Here is a 22,004-nt window from a genome sequence, read left to right as displayed (position 1 = left end):
CTAAACAACTTTTTATTCAAGTTGTATATTCATAAAAAACATTTGGTTCATAATTATTTTTGATGATTACCTTGTATTTTTAATATAAACCTAGAAAAAATATGTTTTTGTTTTATTTTTTTTATTCGTCCCTTCAAATTGTGTACAAAATCTGTTACATAACATGTTCTCTAACAAATATTTTCATAATACATAAACATCATTGATTTTATTAAGGGTATTATTAGTATTTATCCTGGTTTTTGTCGACAATAAAAACTCAATCTTGTAATAGAACATCAATTTTATATTTCGTAAAATTATTTTGATACAAATTCAATTTGTCAAAATTCAAGTCATTAATATATTGATAAACAACCCAAATTATTCCTAAATATTTTATTATAAAAAAAACTGTTACCGGTAAGTTTGTAAAACACATTATGGTTTGTCCTAATACTAGAAAAAATCATTTATTTTTTGCACAAAAGAAGCTTGTCGATCCTTATTTATCCATAACAAAATTCTGTATGTACAACATACATATACCTAATTTATTATTAAGAAAATTAGATTATATGATCTCAGAATTTTAAGAACATTTTTTTAAGATAAAATAGTTTCTTCTCAACTGTTAATACTTTGGCCTGTATTTTATCTATTTAGAAACATGGGATTGACAATCCCTTTACTAAAATACATACTGGAAGGTACTGATTAAGTTTCATTGCATCAAATACCTTTGCTATAAATCCTGGCTCACAATTTAAAGCCATTGCAAAATGCTTTTGAACTTCATCATAGATTTTACAAGAATAAAAGTGTAATATTGAAACAAAGTAAACATTGTAAGCTTCATGACTAATAGTCTCATTTTTAACACTCTTTAAATATCATCTCGTTAACAATTATGAATATTATATGATTTTTTCAGTGATTTGTGGCACAAATACAAATTAATGGCATATATTAATTTGTCGCAACCAAACCATAACAGTTTTTAAATAAGAAACTTCTGCCTACAGATTTAATTTTCTTATTGGCATAATACCCTTTCTTCCTATATAAATCTTGCCATTTTTTCAGTCCAATGTTCCTTGTTTTTACAGTTGTAGGAATACTAAAAATGTTGACTATAGAACTCGATACTATGTTTGAAAAAGCCTTCATACCTGTAACTGTGCATAAATCTAATTAACTGAATTCTTCTCCTCTTGGCACTCTGAACACTGCTGCTGCTAATGTTAGATATTTCTAAATATTTTTAGCACAAAACTACAACTGCCTACAACAAACTTTACAATAAAAATGTTAAATTTTCGCTGTTCGATTGAAATACCAGCAAATACCCTATCTTATGTTTTCTTTTCCTCCAAATAATCTTCTTGTCAAGTAAGGACCAATCTTATTTGACATATTTCTGGTACACTTGAACTTGTGCTTTCATGGACACTATAAGAGTGCACTGTTTTACAGAAGCACGAACATTGATTCAAGTATCTTCTTCTTCCTCCACACGTTATAAAAACATCCTCTTTAAATGGCCACATCATACACTTATTTTTGATCATTACCAATTACAATCACGATTTTTACAAATCGCCTTTAGGAAAACTAAAAATAAACAGTTTTGGATCATCTGTAAACACGATTATGTTGTATAAACTTACACATGAAAACTAATCATTTTATCCAGCGTATTAGCTTTCTTAGAATGACTATGATAATATACAACAAGCCTTTTTGAATTAGTGTTTAGAATAATTGAGATAATAATAAATTTTAACTAGATAACAACACAAACGAAAAAAAAACAAAACAAACAGATGTCAATTAAAGAGGGGAAGTGACAGCGAGACCGGGAAGATGTCTGCCATCTTGCCTTCGACAAAAATTTGGATGCGCACCCGTCGAAGCTCATTCTCCCACTTCCATATCTCTGGTTATATATAACTTCAAAGCCACACCATTTTATAAAAATTATTAAGCTTTATTCATAAATTACTAATTCAATTATTTATTTAAATTAACATTAACATTAAATGAAAATGATTTTTTTTTGTAGATTCAGAAATTGTAAAACCTTGTATGCCTCCAGATGCTGTCCCTCCACTGCTTGAAATAGGCTCTGTCATTGCAACGGCTCGTTCTGGAACACTTACAGCACCTTGAATCTTCTTCGCAATCTCTATTTTATTGTTGATGGACTCTTCGTTATATCCTTTCCCAACCGTTGCAGATCGCCATCCTCCGTATCTTTTTAATGTTGTCATGTTCACTCCTGCATTTGTCAGTAATGTCAGAGACAACTACTTATCTCTGGTAATGCAGCGGATGATCTTCTCATACAATGGCCAGTGTATTGCTCAGGATGTTGTAGGTCCAAGTACTTGCGGAAGATCTTCCTAAATCATTTTTCTTTAAAATCTGACTTGCTGGTTGATAATTCACTATTTTATCGTTAAAAAATCGCGATTTATCTAAATGACGTCTTAATGTCAGTGCCACATACTTGGTCAGTGCTATTTATTATTTACAAACACGAAACATCCCCACATCCCCCTTTAGAACTTCGTCTGTCATGTTAAGTAAATAATAAAGCGCCTCTCGTGTTTGTTCGCACTCAAAAAATTTCAGTTAATGCCTGTATATAGTTTTAATCAGATAATAGGTACATTAAAGAAATGCTAACTTCATGTTAAAAAATGGAAACAAACGCCACCTGGTGTAGCCTGGCAGTACTAGCTAAATTGAGGTGAATTGGGGGGAATTAAAAGAGGGGAAATTTTTAAAAATATATTTTTATAAGTATCACTGATTTACTGTTTAAAGTTAATAAACATATTTTTCATTACTTTAATATAATTTAATGTATTAAAAAATATGTCTATTAACTTTACACAGCAAATCAATGATATTATTAAAGACATTATTTTCAGAGAAAATTCATAGTAAATAAATTACACATTTAGTAAATAATATCATTTATTTTTTAGAGCTGCGATTTATATTACAATAATATTGATATATATATTTTTTAACAATGAAAAAGAATATCCCGGAACCTGAAAAAGAAAGATGATCAATTAATGACTTAAATTAGTTCAAAATACATTTTGCAAATAACTAGTGAATTGGAAAGATAAACATACTATTAAACATACATTTTAGTGGTATGTTATCATCTATTTACTGATAATACATAAGTATATAATAGGTAAATAACATGCATAAGGCACTATGATACAACTACCTAGTAGTTGTATCATAATAACACACCAGTATCACAAAAAATATGTGCTAATTTAAATTCCTTTAATGATCTAATGAAACACTATCTAGCCTCAATGCATACCATTCCAAAGGCAAAATAAACTATTATACCAAATAAATATAAGCTGAATAAAACATAAACCAAGCCAACGTGCATATACAACCAAAAAATGCATCAAAAAATAGTTTTATCAGATCATACCCTTGGATATATTATGTATTTTATATATCGCACATCCCGTTCAAAAGTTTACTAACTCAAAATAGAGAATATAGAGAACATTGTCACAAGAGAAGTAAAAGAAAATTTAAGTTAAGGCAATATGCTCCTTTTTGCATATTAATGGCCAAATAATATAATGTTGATTTAATAAAATTTTACTGGCATTCTTCTGAGGTATAAATCAGATTAAAAGGACATTGTTTTTGTAATAATTGTTTGTTTTGTAAACATTTTTTGAAGACAATACAGTTTTGAACGGACTGTGCGATATAAACAAGGATCTTATTATTATTTGAGGTTAGAAAGTATTTAAATAACATAAAACATAATCAAAATCATTTTTCATCATAAATTATAGAGGTACTTACGTGTTTTGATATTATTATCAGGAAATAATACGTTTAGTTAAACAGGTACGCTGCAAGGCAAGTTCTATAGGCGGGTCTTTGCAAAAGTTGAAAACTAAAAATACAAAAATACGTTTACATCTTAGTTGTATTTACGAATAAAGTATTTGTGTGTAATTTCTGACTTACCAGTTAACTGAGTAATCGCATTAAATACATCCAAATGGTAATTTAATATTGTAAAAAAGCAAAATTGTTTTAAATCACTTGCCAGGACAGCCAGCCAGCTTCTTTGTTGGCAAAATGGCCGCGGTATCATGATTTAAGCAATGTGAGTGACAAAGAAAGCCATTGCCTGGCAGATGTTGTTTTCTTTGTCGTTTATCCTGGCACGTTTAAATTTGACTGTTGGCTGTTTTCCCATACAAGTGACACCCCCGTGGTTTTAATATATTTTTTAAATTTACATTTTTTTAATTATAAAGTAATATATTACATTTAAATGGAATATATTACATAACAATTATGTCAATTGCAGGATTTCAAAAGCTTGTTTTCTAACATTTTTTAAATAAAACGAATTACAAAATTTCAATATATGTATACTCTGTTTTTTTTTCTCAGGTAAGATTTCGACAGACGATGACAGAAGAAAAGCAGATGACGTCCCATACCAATCTATTTATTTTACTAAAAAAAGTTTCTAATAATTTTTAAGATAACTATGGATGGGTTTAAATATAAATTCGTCATGCGTCGTCACTTTTTGTTTTTAACCAGTTTTATTGGTTTATTTCAAAAATGACAGATCGTATTTCAATTTTATTGGTTTGACGGAATGATGAACGACAAACGGATGCCAATGCGTATGAACTCGCCTTTAGATTTTTGATGTTTGTCAAAGTCTTGCCAAATTATAGGTTATAATTTTGTGACAATTTTTGTCAAATACCCTGCGTTTTGGAAGATGATGCACTTTGATTCGTGTTATTACGTGTGTTTTGTGTCTTTTGAAGTCAAGTGGAGGAAAAATCGAATGAAAATTAACTGTAGAACTCAGAGCACAGTTTATGGTTAATACTGTTAATACTCGCTGCCCAGGCAGAAAGACTTATACAGATACACCAGTAAAGTTACTATACAGAGATACACCAATAAAGTTACTATCAATAAAGTTCGTATACCATCTCGTCGTAGATAAGTACATCTCAAATATGGTAGAAGGACCATACTAAACACATACTAAAAACTGGAGTAGCTGTAAAATATCGACATCACACGATAGCTAATTAATGGATTTTAGTACTGCAAAAAAATAATGTCAAAAGGTACTGGTTTAAAATAAATTAAGATTAAAGTTAATTAATCAACCTGTGAGGTATAAAATTTGGTAAGTGTTATTATTAATAAAATAGTTTGTTTTATTTATGTTGTTTTATTTATTCCTGCGGAATATTACAAATTTGTATTTGTACATAAGTTATATTGATAAATATAATCATAAATGCGGGAAGTTTCATAAAGCTTGAAAGTAAGAAATAGTTCTTTTTTATATTTTTTGGTATGTGGTCTTGTTTTTGTTTGTTTTGTATTAACACATACCGTTTTTTATTAAATAAAATAACTCGATTACATTTTTTCAGTTTTATATAGTTTTTTCACAATATTTTGAAGTTCCTTGTCAGTCAAATTTTAAATACATATATTAATTTCCTGCTCTGCTTTCCAGTTGTACCAACTTATTTCTTTGTAAAATAAAATAAACTACTTTGAAATTAAAATGACAGACACATCTATCACTGTCAAGGATCTTCTCGTTGGACAGACTATATATTTGTCGTAGGTATGAAAAAAGTAAAATATAAAATGGAAAAACGCTTACTTACATTGCAATAAAACTTCCACTTTTAGTTTTGCAATCTAAACGCAATATTTCTATTTCACAAATAAAAATATCCGAAAACACTAAAATCACTGAAACTTTTGCACTTTTTGTTTTGGACCTGCATATCAACATTACGCTGTACTATTATGTGTTTGTTGTTGAAATAATATAAAATATCTAATTATAACTTGTAAATTTTAATATTTTAACATGATTTTAACTACTTTTGACAATAACTAACTTTTTGATATCAAGATGACATATACAAGGCAACTGACATATATGTCATAATATTTGAATCTTAAATATATATGTAATATAATTTAAATTACTATGCTGCAACTTTAAACTAAGAAAACATTTATACAGTTACAAAATACAACAAAGTGTAATAATATAGTTTGAAAACAATGAATATTGAATTAAAATTGAAAAAGTTAAGCGCGACCCTTTGTGTCAAAATTAGATGATTAAATTTTCGCAATTTTTACACCATTTGATGACCGGTGGCGCCTCTAGTGTTTATTCGGGCAGTTGGGCTTTTACTACCGCTTACGGCCATCAAAGAAAAAGTTCTAAAACAAAAAACGCACATCTATGTTGCATAGTAACATAAACACACCCTGATAATTTATTAATTCGCAACAATTAAAGTAGAACTGACAGATCCTTTTAAATCAATTATTCATTAGAGACTGGACATGAAGCAGTTCTGCTGTTGGATAAAATTTTGTATGGCAATAAATTATAAGTAACTTGAGAAAATTAACCTATCTAAACATTTCCCTAGCTAAACATTTCCCAGCGTGACTTAAATATAAGATAACGCACTAGTACCATAAATAATTAATTTTCTTGAACGTTTTTTTGAATATAAGTATATTTTTTAATTGCACTGGGTTAAATTACTTTTACTTTTAAAATTTAAAATGAAATCTCATTTATTCAAAACATTCATAAGCAAAGTCACTCTAAAATTAGTATAATTATTTTTCTATTATAAACAATAGTAAAAGCAGAAGAGATATAATTTACTTTTCTTATAATTAAACAATTAAAAGAAAATAGTAATTATTTTTGAATCTCACATTATTTTAACCACTAAGACCGTCGGAGAAATCATAACAATATTCATAAATAAAGAGACAGTCTCAGATGTGAGACCATTAGAACGTTCAAACCTACACACTTTCTCCAAAGATATTCTGTTAAAAATACAAAATTCTTCCTTTTTTTCATGCAAAATACGCAGGATATAGAAAGTAATAATAATTATAATATTGTAATTAATTTTTTTGGTTATATTAACTGTCGTAGTATATATTAAGTATCAAAAATGTTTTAAAATTAAAATTAATTTATTATTGCTAAATAATAAATCTTCAAAAATATTTGCATCCCACTAACACCAAATCTGTTTTCAATACAACAATATCAACAATAACTTCTTATTGTTATAACTATTTACATTTCAGTTAATCCTCGACTGGCCATATACAATAGTAACCGATATTTTTATCTCTTCTGTAACAATACCTGTTAAGAAGCAAACAGAATGGTAACTTCCTGCATTTTTTTGACCTTGATCTGGGACAGGACAAGTAGGATTAATTCAGTTTTAAATAGAGGTGGTACCTATAGAAGTACCGCACCCAGATAATTCGACCTTCGAGCTGGCTTGAGTTCTATAACACTGATTTTTACCTTTCGTTTGTCACCAAGACATTTAATTTTATTTGCAAGTATTGCCCATAAAATCTACATGAAAGGCTAACCAATATTACATAAATATTATAATACTAGCGTGTACCCGCGACTTCGTTCGCGTCGAATTAATCATTTGTAATGGTGATGATAAAGCAAAGCAAGAATTTCCATTAACATACAAACTGGATAAATTTTTCTCACATTTATGTCAGCATGAGAAAAAATGGCGATATTATTATGTAACTTGGTAATATTTGAGGGGTAGTTTCATCTCGTTGGAATTTGACTTTCAAAAAATCCGTTTGCCAAAAATAAGCTTTTTACGTCAAGCAGTTTAAGCAGAATCGTGGTTAATCAATTACCCAACTTTTTGGAACACCCTGTATGATTTTTTAAAAAATTTCAAAATATGTAAAAAAAAACAAAATAAATTATGCGTGTCCAAGCGTTTTCTCGAAAGACTAACCGTTTTTTAAATAACAAATATTGTAATATTTGAGGGGCGTTTTCACCCTCTTGGAATTTGAGATTCGAGAAATCCGTCCTTATCGAACCTCTACACCCGACAGTCAATCCGTTTGCCAAAAATCAGTTTTAAATGTCAAGCAGTTTAAGCAGAATCGTGATTACTCAATGGTCATATTTTATGACACCCTGTATAAATTTTTAAAAAATCTTAAAATATGTAAAACAACAAAGTTTAAGAGTTTTTCGAAGAACTCACCGGATTTTAAATAAAAAATATTCTAATATTTGAGAGGTGGTTTCGCCCCCTTAAAATTCGAGTTTCGAAAATTCCCTTCTTATCGAACCTCTACACTCTAAAGTCAATCCGTTTTCCAAAAATCAGCTTTTTACGTCAAGCGCTTTAAACAGGATCGTGATTAATCAATCACCAGATTTTTCGAAACACCCTGTATACATTTTTAAAAAAAATTAAAAGATGTAAAAAACAAAATAAAATATACGTGTTTAAGCGTTTTCTCGGAAACTTGACCGTTTTTTAAATAAAAAATATTGTAATATTTGAGGGGTGGTTTCACCCCCTTGGAACTGGAATTTCGCAGAATCCTTTCTTATCGAAACTCTACACACTAGAATCAACCTGTACGCCAAAATTGAGCTTCTTACGTTGAGTGGTTTGAGCAGGATCGTGATTAATCATCGAGTTAGTCACTGAAGGATTTTATATATTAGAATAGAAGTCTCCGGTTTAGTTGACAAAGTTTACTGTAGTGTTAAATACCACTACAATTTTCTTTTATCTAACAACAGTTTACAAATAAAATACTAAATAAAACTTAGTTTATAGGTCACCAGAACAACAGAAGCAAACAAAAAGAACAGTTAAGACACAATTACCAACAAAATGTACTTAAGTATTCAGATCCTTGCTAAATTTAAATTCAATTTCTGTATAAATTTGCATAAATAATCTATAGATATACGAAGATATCACTAGTACCATAAATTCGGCACTAACGAGAATGTCCTGTATATTTTCAGTATTTTACCTTTATGTTTTTGGAAAAAATAAGATTTTTAATACCAGTTATATGATGTTTACCGTTTTATACAATATTTCCTAATATTTCCTGTCATTTTTCAAAACGTCTCTTCCTGTTTTACATCATCAAACACATTGCACATGTCTAAAAACCGGGCATTAGCTTAAATCAATAGTTTTTCAGGAAACAGAAATTCATAATTTATTATTAACACATTTTTCAGTACATTTACCTAAACGATTTGTCGGCTATTGCAACTAATAACGGCATTATTTGATATGATTGAAAAAATTGATCGTAAAAATATGATTAATGTCATTAATTTGATATACATAGTTGATTTCATTGAATAAACACATGGTTCGAGAGAAAGCTTCCTTATGGGTGGTAATTAGAGTTGATCGGTTGGGTCAGTCAAGGTATAGAATGTTACATTTACACGGTAGTGGTTTCTATTAAAATATGATAAAATAATAAATAGATTATGGTGAATGTTTAGAAAGTTTTTCTATGGTAATTTTCAAATTGCTTTAAAAAAATGTAATTTTGAGACCCAGTTTAGAAGATTTATATACCTATACAGAACTTCAAAAATATTTTAATTGCAATTGTTTTTTGTTGCTTTATCCATATTCTTTTACATAAACTTCTTTCTCAGATTGGTATAACGACACCAGATAACCAAAACAAAACATTTTTACTTTTTAAAACTCGCTTTTAAAACCTTTTACGTCCATTTCAGCATAACACCCTACTTATATCTGTTTTTTTTTCTATTTTTCAGATACAAAATGTGGCCATCCACCCGTGCCGTTGAACGCTCGCATGACCTTGAGCTCGCCAGCTTTGGCACCGGGTACCACCGCGTCGTACAGGTGTGATGAAGGATACGAAACTTTCGGAAATACACAAATATCGTGTTCTTCATCGGGGCAGTGGACAGGAGACCTACCATTTTGTGGTAAGAACACTTATAGGGTGTATTCCGTTGCTTGCCTTGGTTATGGTTTTATGTTCCGTTTCTATCGGTTCTTGAAAGTTTTCTTATTACGGAATACGGTACCTGAAAAATTCGGTTATAGCTGGCACCAAACTAACCAGCGCAAGAAGGCTGGTTTTTCTGGTTTTGTTTGTCAGTCAATGTCATTTATGTGACACAAATCAAGCAAATATTGGAAGTTCGAGTGAAATTCTCATTTAATTTCTAAAATTTGTAATAATATTTTGTATTTACAGCCAAAAGCAACGGGGGTAGGCAGTAAAGGTAAATAAATTTATATACATAAAGCGGGGGTCCTACAGCTTCTGCCGCATCCCGCATTTCGACCTCCATATTGCTCGATTTTGCCATTCTTCCTGGTTAATAGCTCTGTCTCTCATGTACTGGTCTACTCCATCTAACCACGTAGTTGTAGGTCTTCCTCTTTTCCTTCTGCTTTGGGGACGATACTCCATTGCCCTTTTTGGTCATCTTTCCTCTCCCATTCTTTTTACGTGCCCATACCATAGTAGCTGTCTCGATTCGATGTTGTCGGTGCTGGTATATATTCGCCTTGTTCTTTGCCTGATCTCCTCATTTCTAATGTGTGCCATCCTTGATATGCGACATACTCTTCTGAGAAAGTCCATCTCCACTGACTCGACCATCCTTCTTTCTTTTGCTGTAAATTGACAGCATTCGGCACCGTATGTTAAAATTGGCTCTACGATTGCTTTGTAAATCCTTATCTTTGTTTGGATGGATGTTTTATTTGACCACAGGAGATGGTTTAAAAGACGGATTACTTTCTTACCTTGTTGAACTCTACTATGTATATCTTTCTTGGAGTTCCCTTCTTCAGATATAATACTTCCTAAATATTTATATTCGCTACACCTTTTAATTTCATGTATGTGTTGTTCAGGATCTTCAGTTTGTTCTTCTCCTACTTTCAGGTATTCGGTTTTTGTGAGGTTGATATTGAGTCCCCATCTGTCGTATTCTTCCTCAAGTTTCCTGAACATATAGTCGGCATCCTCCTCACAACCTGCAACAATAACTTGGTCGTCTGCAAAGAACAAGGTCGATAGAAGTGGTTGTCAATCTCTATTCCCAGAGCTCTACTCTTCCTTCTCCAGTTTTTCAATGCCTCCTGGATATATATTTTAAATAAGGTAGGTGATAAACTGCACCCCTGTCTAAGTCCTTTAGATGTCAGGAAGGATTCCGATAGGAACTTCCCCTGTCTGATCATACTTTTTGGATTTTTGTACATATTCCAGATTGCATCCACGTAAATAAATTTTATTATCTAAATAGAAAGACTTTTTAGGACCATTTAAACTTATCATGCAGCCATTGTTTCTTAAAGTCAGGAACATTTAAGGAAAACATGAAAAACAAGACAACAAGTAATCGTGAATGTTTTTTAAGCTATAAAAATATAAATATTGATTAGATTTGTTTATTTATTATTGATCTGTTTTAATATTGGACCTACAAATCGTCACTTGAGCTGTCTAACGAGTTTAACAGTTTATTAATAAAGTAATTTTTAATTAAACTCCATTGAAAGACGAAGCAAACGTAAAAGCAGAGAATAGGTACATTAAAAATACATAAAAGATAAATTTTATAATAAAGGTATTGAAATTTAGAAAACGCCAACCGTAGGAACCGCTCTTTACCGTAGTTTACCGGTCTGGTTCGCCTGGTTTTGCAACGGAATTTCAATATGATTAAGTTTCTTCCATAACAACTCCATGATAGACTCAATACAAAGTTAAATAAAACTAAAATAAAATCAGTACAAAAACCTTCGGCATAACAAAAAAAACGTATTATTTTTTTCAGAAAACATGGTTTAAATATATTTGAAGAATTTACACGAGAGAGTAGTGTAAGAATTGTGAAAATGTTTTTATTAGATGCTTAAATAATCATTGCGTAGGTGTTTTGGGTGGGAAAGAACGCACATACCTGTTACAGTCTTAATTATTACACCTAGATTATACAAGGTCATCATAGAAGTACAGCCGCATAATAATAGACGGCATGTTTTTTGTAAAATCCTGAGAATATAGCTGGATTTTTTGTTAATAAAGATTTATTGTTGTTCTACGAGGTTTTCTCGTTATAATTAGGTTTTAATTTATTATTTTGGGGATAATAATAATACTCCATACTGAATTTTTGCCCCTCACCTCAAGAATCATACTTCTTCAGCTTATGGTAAACTTCTGATGGACAAAAGCCTTCTTCTTCAAAAGGGACCAGCCCCACAAGGTTTTTTTGTTATAACTAGGTATTAATATATTCTCTTAGTGATAATAATGCTATTTCGAACTGAATTTATGCCTGTTATTCCAAGAATTATACTTCTTCAGCTTATGGTAAACTTCTGATGGACACAAGCCTTTGGCTTCAAAAGAAATTAGTCCCTCAAGGTTATTTCGTCATTATTAGGTTTAAATTTATTATTTTGGTTATAATTATAATATCCCATATCAAATTTTTGCCCTCCAATCCAAGAATCATACTTCTTCAGCTTATGGTAAACTGCTGGTAAACAGATTACTTCTTCTTCAAAAGGGACCAGCTCCACAATATTTTCTCCTTATAATTTGGTATTAATATATTCTTTTAGAGCGAATTATATTATTTTATACTGAATTTATGTCCCTTATTCCAAGAATCATACTTCTTCAGCTTATGGTAATCTGCTGATGGACACAAGCCTACTTCTTCAAAAGGAACCACTCCCTCAAAGTTTATTTTTATTCACTATTTAAGATGTTATACATGTTAGAGAGTTTTAAAATTAGGAAAATATCATTCTGTGTTTTTTTCTTTCTATTTTTTGTCTTTAAATTCCATTTTGGAGAAAACAAGTAAAAATCTTTTTTGAACATCGGAATACAATGTTTTTTCCAAATAAACTCAAAAAATTCACAAAAGCAACGTGATCTAACTTGAAAAATGTTTATTTTTCAGGTGTTAATATAGCTTTCCGTAAGCCAGCAAACCAGTCCACTACAGTTAGAGGTGGCAGTGCTCTAAATGCCAACGATGGCGAACGCAGTACAGAACACGACAGCAAAAAATGCTCAGAAACTCAAAAAGAGGCCAGTCCTTGGTGGCAAGTGGACCTTTTGAGGCCGTACCCCGTTAAAGTGGTCAGGGTGACTACTAGGGGTTGTTGTGGTCATCAACCCTTACAAGACTTGGAGATCAGAGTGGGAACAGCAGTACTGATTTGCAGAGGAACCCTTTATGTGCTTGGTTCCCGGGAACTATAGGTACTTGTTAATAACAATTTATTTAATTTTTTTGTTTTAGGCCTTTTTAATAGTACCGTATGATCGAAAAAAAAACGGCGTCTAGTTGGCTGGGAAATGAGGATCTATGACATTTTCCATATAAATTTACCTATAAAAGGAGAGGTATCTTCATTTCATAGCCACCGCTGACGGCGTTTTTTTTTTCGATCATACGGTATATTGTTTTATTAGGAGCAAAAATGATACATTTGTAAAGGGGCTGTACGTTGGACAAAAAGTACATTTTTACTCCGAATAGAACATGCTATTTGTTTCAAACAATTTTTTTATAATTATATAAACAAAAAAATGTTTTTTGTTTATATAATTATCAAAAATTGTTAATAATTAAAGCACTACCTCTAAAGATGCCAGTTTTTAACAATACAACTCGTTTTTATGTCACATTTAACTGTAGTTAATTGCAGACAAAAATAACTTAATAGCGTTAGTTACTTCCTCTCATTCTGATGCAAATCTCATCCATGCTCTGTGGTAATTAACAATGAACACCCTAATTAAATACATTAATAAGTCTTTTTTTGAAAAAAAAATGAATTACATCATTTAGGAAATCCTTTTTCTGGTTTAATTACCAATCTGCACGATATGCAGACTAGTGGTGTGTTTTTTTTCCATTATTTTGTTGAGATCATCTATTTTTTATATGAAAAACGTATGGTTTGAAATATCGTGATGTTAAAATCATTGAACGATGTTAAAATAATGCTGATTGTAGTGATTTTCCGATCACTTCCTGGTAATCATGTATTCTTGTTTATTTCTGATTCATTTGAACCTATTAATTTAAAGTAATTATATTGTGAAAGGAGGTATAAATATGAAAGTAATTATGAAGAACTATTTTAATGCTATGAGGAGTAAATCTTTTGATTAGTGTAATTTTAACACTGTCTCTAATACTTTCTTCTTATGTTGATTTTTTTCAGATGAAGGATCTACAAAGACGTTTACTTGTGCAAGATCTCTCATTGGCCAGTACGTTTTTCTGCAACTTGTTGGTGTAGAAGGTTCATTATCTCTTTGTGAGGTTGAGGTGTTCACTACTGATGGTAAGTAAAAATGTATTTTTCGGGCAATTGCAAAGTTTTAGTAAATAAGAAATAGTATGGCAATATCGCATATTCCTTTAAATGAAAATAGTATAGAGTTGCATCCAGTTTTGTACAGAAAATTGGAGATTACGATTTAAAAAAAAAACTTACAACTTCATCATTCTTTTTTTTGGGATACCCTGTATGTAATAAGATATTTTTAGAATATGCATATTTTTAAATCATGTAACATTTATACTAAACTTTTTTTCCTATCTCTGTCAACAACGACGATATTCGACTTCCTCGCACTAATGGGCCACCCTGTATGTTCTGTAATTTCTTTCGCATTTATTTATTTACACCCTGTATACTAGAAATTGGAATTATCTTATTATGTTGGTGTATATTGAAATAATAATGTTGCAAAGAAGTATTAAGAACTATTAAATATAATATGTATACTCATTTTAAAAGAAAAATATTTAAAAAAAATCAAAATATATAAATATTTTTTTTATTTTTTGGCTGATTTAGTTAATAACACTTCAAAAATCAGTAGAAACAAAACCATTTCTTGGAAGTAGTATATAAACATATGTTTAATGAAAAACATTGGAGACATCAACAGCCACATGGACCACGAACCCCTTTTTCAATACTCTAATATAAAACTAAATAATTTTTACTGTATATTTTTTCAGAGTTAAGTTAAAGTTTAGAAGGTTTCTATATATAAACAAGGATATATGATTGTTGAAATCTCTACGAAAAAAATTATTTACAATTGAAATGTAACAAATATAACTTGAGTAGAGTTACAGCAATCACATCATTATTTTTATATAATTTTAACATGTCGGTAACATTCGACATACGACCAATCAGAGCGAGAATATTTTCTCAAATTAATTATAACCTTCATGCTGAATTGGCTGCATCTAAAATTAGACTGTCTTACGAGATCACAAGTAGTACCAGAAAAAAAACAAATATGACAATGGAAAGTATGGTTTTGAAAGTAAAAACATTCAAAGTTTGAATGGTGTAAAATATATAAATATTACTCTTACTGTTAACATTATTTCCGGCATATAAAATACTGTGTGTTATATTTTTTATGGTCAATATTCTCCAATACACTTTGCTCTCGTTAATTTTGAGATTTTTTCTATTCTATATTGCACTTATTTTCTGTAACAGCAGGTATACTATTTAGAATGTTCCTTAATGACATGCTGGTATTTAAGGGGGTGATTCTTGAACCTATTCTTAAAAAAATCTTTATATAAGTATGTCCTAAACATGGTAAAATTTTCTAATTTTTTTTCATAATATGATACTGTGATATATATATATATATATATATATATATATATATATATATATATATATATATATATATATATATTATATATATACATATATATATATATATATATATATATATATATATATATATATATATATATATATATATATATATATATATATATATATATATATATATATGTATATATATATATATATATATATATATATATATATATATATATATATATATATATATATATATATATATATATATATATATATTTTTTTATGAATCTTGAAGTCTTATATGCATTAAAATGGCGTTTTTGATGTACAATTTATAGGACAACCAGTGGTGTCCGTCGTGTGTTTATATTGAATATTTTGAAAATGAGAAAAAAGAAAAAATGGTATACCACTGGCTTCTCCGAACATAAACATTATTTTCAACATCTTCATTCATTTCTAACTAATTTTCATCTCTTCATTTCATCCGACTTTAGGTTTTGCTTTAAAAAAATTAAGTTATCATGAAAAATATTTTTTTTAGAACATTTTACTACCCTGTATCTCAAAAGTTAAGATATTTAAAACACATAATAATAATGAAGCTTTTTTTGAGAATGTATCTCTTAAATTAAAAATATCCTCTTAAATATTAGTATTTTAATAAGGCACACCCTCTACAATTAAAAACATACAGCAATATCGAAAAGAATTGAAATCTATACAGTATGTTACACATAAGTAATTACAATATTCTACTGCATATAGATAGCTGCTGAAGATAAAATAGGACAATCCCACTCATAGAGTAACGTATGGGTCCAAAAATATGCATTATACAGGGTGTAAACAGTATAAGTCTCAAAAGAATTAGAAGATGATTTACTTTCTTGAAGATAATGAAAAGTATTTCTTTTTCTTTATAATCAGGACAATTAAGATGTCAAAATATATTTTTTTTATATTTAAAACTGGCATCTTGGTGGATTTTTAATCAATTTACGACCTTTTTAGGACACTCTGTATATGGAAAAAAATGCGAGGTACTGAAATATTTAATTTCCAAAAAAAATCACTGTAAGAGATACCTAATATTTTAAACAATACCAAATTATATTAATTTTTGTACTAAGCATAATTATTTTAAAATAATTAAAATAATATTTTTCATTTTTAACAAAAGTAACTTACGTGAAAACGCCCTTGGTTAAATATGTGCTTCCTACAAATTATTAATACCCAATAGAGACTGTATTACTCTTGGCCATAATATTTTACTGTTTTTTCTGTGCCCTTCTCCATAACCTTGAATATAAGATTTAAATATATCCATTTAAAATTCTTTCATACAAATACATTTATTCATTTTTATAACAAAAAAGAAACAAGACTTAACCTAGACGTACAATGTTGTAATTATATTAGGCCTTCACACTGTTGCTATTATTGAGTACTTATATTTTTTTCTCAAACCATTTACAGGTGATAAGTTTAAACTACGTTTTTTTGTATATTTTAAATAGTTTTTATGAGTGAGGTATATTAAAAAAATATATTATTTAAAGATATCTAATGAAGATATATACAGGATGACTCAATGTACTTGAAAACGTCCATATGACGGTTTTATATAAAATTTTTATTCAAAACACTAACGTGTGCCCGCGACTTCGTTCACGTCGAATTAATCATATTTCAAAATATGTAAAAAAAACAAAATAAATTATGCGTGTTCAAGCCTTTTCCCGAAAGACTAACCGTTTTTTAAATAACAAATATTGTCATATTTGAGGGGCGTTTGCACCCTCTTGGAATTTGAGATTCAAGAAACACCCCCTTATCGAACCTCTGCACCCCACAGTCAATCCGTTTGCCAAAAATCAGCTTTAAACGTCAAGCAGTTTAAGCAGAATCGTGATTACTCAATGGTCATATTTTATGAAACACCCTGTATAAATTTTTAAAAAATCTTAAAATATGTAAAACAACAAAATAAAATTTACGTGTTTAAGAGTTTTTCCGAAAAACTCACCGGTTTTTAAATAAAAAAATATTCTAATATTTGAAGGGTGATTTCACCCCCTTAGAATTCGAGTTTAGAAAAATCCCTTCTTATCGAACCTCCACATCCTAAAGTCAATCCGTTTTCCAAGAACCAGCTTTTTCGTCAAGCGCTTTAAGCAGGATCGTGATTAATCAATGACCAGATTTTTCTAAACACCCTGTATACATTTTTAAAAAATCTTAAAATATGTAAAAAAACAAAATAAAATATACATGTTTAAGCGTTTAAGCGTTTTTTCGGAAACTTGACAGTTTTTTAAATAAAAAATATTGTAATATTTGAGGGGTGGTTTCACCCCCTTGGAACTGGAATTTCGAAAAATCCCTTCTTATCGAACCTCTACACCCTAGAATCAACCTGTGTGCCAAAATTGAGCTTCTTACGTTGAGTGGTTTGAGCAGGATCGTGATTAATCAGTGAGTCAGTCACTTAACGATTTTATATATTAGTATAGATTAAAACATATTTTTAGACAAGTTGTAGTTTTTAAATACAATGTTGTATTTCTTTTCTGAGTAATTCTCTTACAAAATTTCCATGTCAAAAATGCGATAAAATCATTATTCTATATACAGTGGTTTTCAAAATGTGACAACTGTTAGGCTAAGGTTTCTACATATTAAAAGATTTCTGAAAAAAAATGTAATTACAAATTATTTATACTTTTAAACTTGAAATATTTTACCATATTGTTTTCTTCAAAACTCATCATACATTAAATAGACTAAAATACAATTTGTATACAGGGTGAGTCAAAAAAAGATATTATTTTTCCGCTCTGATATGGAACATCCTGTATATCATAAATTAAAGTAGTTTTTGTCTCTTTATGTTTTGTTACACTACACTTTATGTTTTGTTACACTTTCAATGGCCAAAACTATTTTTTCCATAATACACTTTAATAACAATTATTATTTTACAACTATAATTATAAAATTTGCTTTTTGTTACATTACATTTATCATTTTTCGAATGCCATAATCTCATTAATTAATTAATTTAATACGGCTTATTAAAACTACCTACTAATTATCAGTAAAACTATAATTATACTATTGCTTACCTTCTATTTATATTCACGCACAGTGATTGATATTATTTGACAATTCAATGTTACTATTATTTTTTATTTATTTTTTATTTTATTTTTTATTTTATTATTAATTTTAGCATTCTTTTAAAAAAATCGGTAGTTCTAATAAGATGACAGAAATTAATTTGCTTATTTTTGTTTCAGAATTTTCAGTAGATAGATGTGCACCAAAAGACGCTCCGGAAGAAGCCCAACTTGCTGCTTTCGCCAGAACATGCTACGAATTTGGTGTTACCAGGGGAGGATCTTTCCAGGAAGCCAGAGCATATTGCCAAAGTAACTACAAACATTTATTAAATATTATATTTATGTGTATACAACAATAACTTAACATGTTACTATGTAAAACTTACCGAAACCTATTTGAATTTAGGTCACAATGGTGACTTGGTACATGGCATGAACCCAGGCCAAACCTCTTTCATTTATGCTGAGCTTGAACGAAGAAAACCAACTCTCAGAACGCAGTTGGTGTGGATTGGTGCTCAGAAAGAGCCAGGACTTACATCCAGAACTTGGAAATGGGTCAATGGTAAGTGTATCATCTTTAACTTTAGTTATCATGCATTCATTTTTATAACAACATAGTTTCATTACTATCTTTTATACTTATTCCATAATATTAGTGTCATCAATGACTAAAGAATCCAAGGACATAAAGCCCATTTACGGGCTGCACCAGAATTTGTTACGTTAGACGCCATCATTTTGGAGCCTACGGATAAGTCACCACATCGTCAACAGCGACAATTTTAGCGATTTTTAATAATTTGTTATGTGTAGTGAACTTTGTATAAACTTTATTACAATGGTGATGTGTTCAGCTTTCAAGTGTAAAAGCCGCAATTTCCTGACGCTAGCTCGTGTTTTACGGCTTTGAATTTGTACTCTCAACGCACGTAAAGAGATTCCACTTCAAAAACGTACAGTACTTTCGAAACGCCCGGTATATAGGATGATAAATCGCCCGTGTCTCAATTAGGATCGAAATTAAGAAATTGCGGCAATATAAACAAGGCTTTTAAAAGCCAAATGCCTCTATCCTGTAATTTCCCAATTTAGTATTCTTTGTAGAAGCTGCCGAGTTGTTATTACCATACATTCTTTCGTTTTAACTAGTACAGTAGCAAAAATGATTCTCAAATACGTGTTTTTCTTGTTTTTTGTGTCTAAAATCGTTGCTATCGATACAGAAGTGTTTGAATTCGATCTGTTATGGTACGAATCGAACAGTACCCAACCCTATTTGTACAAAGCCCGGTCAGAAATAACTGAAGGACTACGAAAATCTGAAAAAATTCAACTAAACACTTCTCTAGAAAGTTTGAGTGCCGTTGATCTGACATTTATACCAGAATTAAAGGTTTTGAGCTTGGACAATATCAGTTTAACTTATATCAAACCAGGAGCCATCAATAATCTCCCCAAAACCCTTCAGAATTTGTCAATAACCCTTAACAAGATTCCACAACTCGATGAAGGAGTCTTCAACAACCTAACGGTACGATTTTTGAACCTTTCCCACAACAAAATACGAACCATCAAGAGTGAAGCTTTTGACAACATGAAAGACCTAACTACCATCATCCTGGATCACAACGAACTCTCTCAGTACGATCTAAAGTTTGCAGGCTGTCAGAAATTGAACCATATTTCAATCAAGAACAATTTTATCGAACAGTTACCGGCAAATCTGTTTGCAGCTGTTAGTGATAATATTATGATGGTCGAATTCAGTTATAACAAGCTTAATAAAATTCATAAGCTGGCTTTTGACATTAAAGAGTTCAAGGAGGTGTATTTGGATCATAATGAGCTGACCGATGCTGTGGTTTTGATCAAGCTTGTTAAAGCTGATAAGGTGAATTTGTCTCATAATAATATCAATTGTCTGCCAAAAGAGTTTATGGAAAATGGGTTAAGTAAAATCAAGGCTTTGAATTTGATAGGGAACCCACTGAATTGTAGTTGTCTTCATGACTTGAGGAAAAAAGTTAGGAAGAATATTGAGTTTCAGAAGATGTCTCCTTTGGTGAAGAACATCAACATCACTCTTCCCGAAAAAGATTGTGTTAAGTAATAAAGTTTTTGTTATTTTTCGTAGAATATAAGTATTTTTTTTGTATGGGATTATAGATAATTTTACGCTCTAGGTAGTTTGTAAAAAGATATTTTTGTATTTAGTCAGGCATTTTATTTTTGTAACTGTACTGTATGTAATAATAAAACAAATTCTTGCCATCTTTAGCTTTCTATTTTACGCTGTCTAGGTTTGCGGTACTTCCAATCCGATTTGAAACAAACAATTTGGTTTAATCTTGGAAAATAATAATGGTTTTAATGAAAGGATGAGGAAATTTACTTGTTCCTGTAGATATGTACCGGGTGTTTTTTAAAAGTGGCTCGGCTCCTATAAGTTTTTTTTTATTTTTTGAGATAAAAAATGAGATTTTGTATTTATGAATATATGACATAAATCAGGATTGATTGACGTATTCAATTAGTTTTTCTTACTTCCTGTTTTACCGGAAATGACTAAAACTTTTGATTTTTAAATGGCACCCTCGGTATATTTTTAGTTTGTTCGGTAGAAAATGACACTCTGAATAGAATAACTTCAATCTAGAGTGCCATGGCTGTGTTAAAAACATTAATTTTTAATCAAGGAGCCTTGGAAAAATAGATTTGATCGTCTAATGTTTTTCGTGTCTTGTCCTGGCCGGTTAAAAGATGCCCAAATAGTATTTTTAATCATATCTCAATTTTTTCAAATGGAACAAGAGTGGCTTTTTAGCATATTTGGGAAAAAAACATTTTTTTACGGATAATTTGGTAGTGATGAGCCAAACCGTGATTTTCTGTTCACAGGCTTACCTGTGACAGCGACTTTGTATTATCTGTGACTCTTAAGTGTGACTGTGACTTTATGATTATGAATCCGAAAGCACAATCACGGCTAAAATATAAGATACGATACGAATGATACGATTCTGTTGTTGTTGTTATACTAATTTTTATTTGTCCTTTATCAAAGGCCGCTGAAATAGAAAACACTAAACATTGGGTAAAAGGTATATTATAAAATAAAATAAAACAATTTTTTGTTTAAAACCAACGGGAAAGAATAAAATATGCAATATGCTCATAACAATAACGAACGAAACTTAACAACACGAGATAAGGTAATACGATTGTTAAACAACAAATATTTTTTTTTTTTTTATTGTATTAAAATAAACAGAAATAT

The 22,004-nt window shown here is 29.9% G+C and overlaps 1 pseudogene; it reads left to right on the top strand.

Annotated features, from left to right (window-relative positions):
• The window catches only part of LOC115878965, a 67,461-nt pseudogene that overhangs the window by 27,647 nt on the left and 17,810 nt on the right, over positions 1-22,004 (top strand).

The sequence above is a fragment of the Sitophilus oryzae genome, unplaced genomic scaffold (genome assembly GCF_002938485.1).
Source record: "Sitophilus oryzae breed Bouriz unplaced genomic scaffold, Soryzae_2.0 scaffold_154_pilon_pilon, whole genome shotgun sequence".
NCBI lineage: Eukaryota > Metazoa > Arthropoda > Insecta > Coleoptera > Curculionidae > Sitophilus > Sitophilus oryzae.
This window is presented reverse-complemented; position numbering and strand designations above follow the sequence as displayed.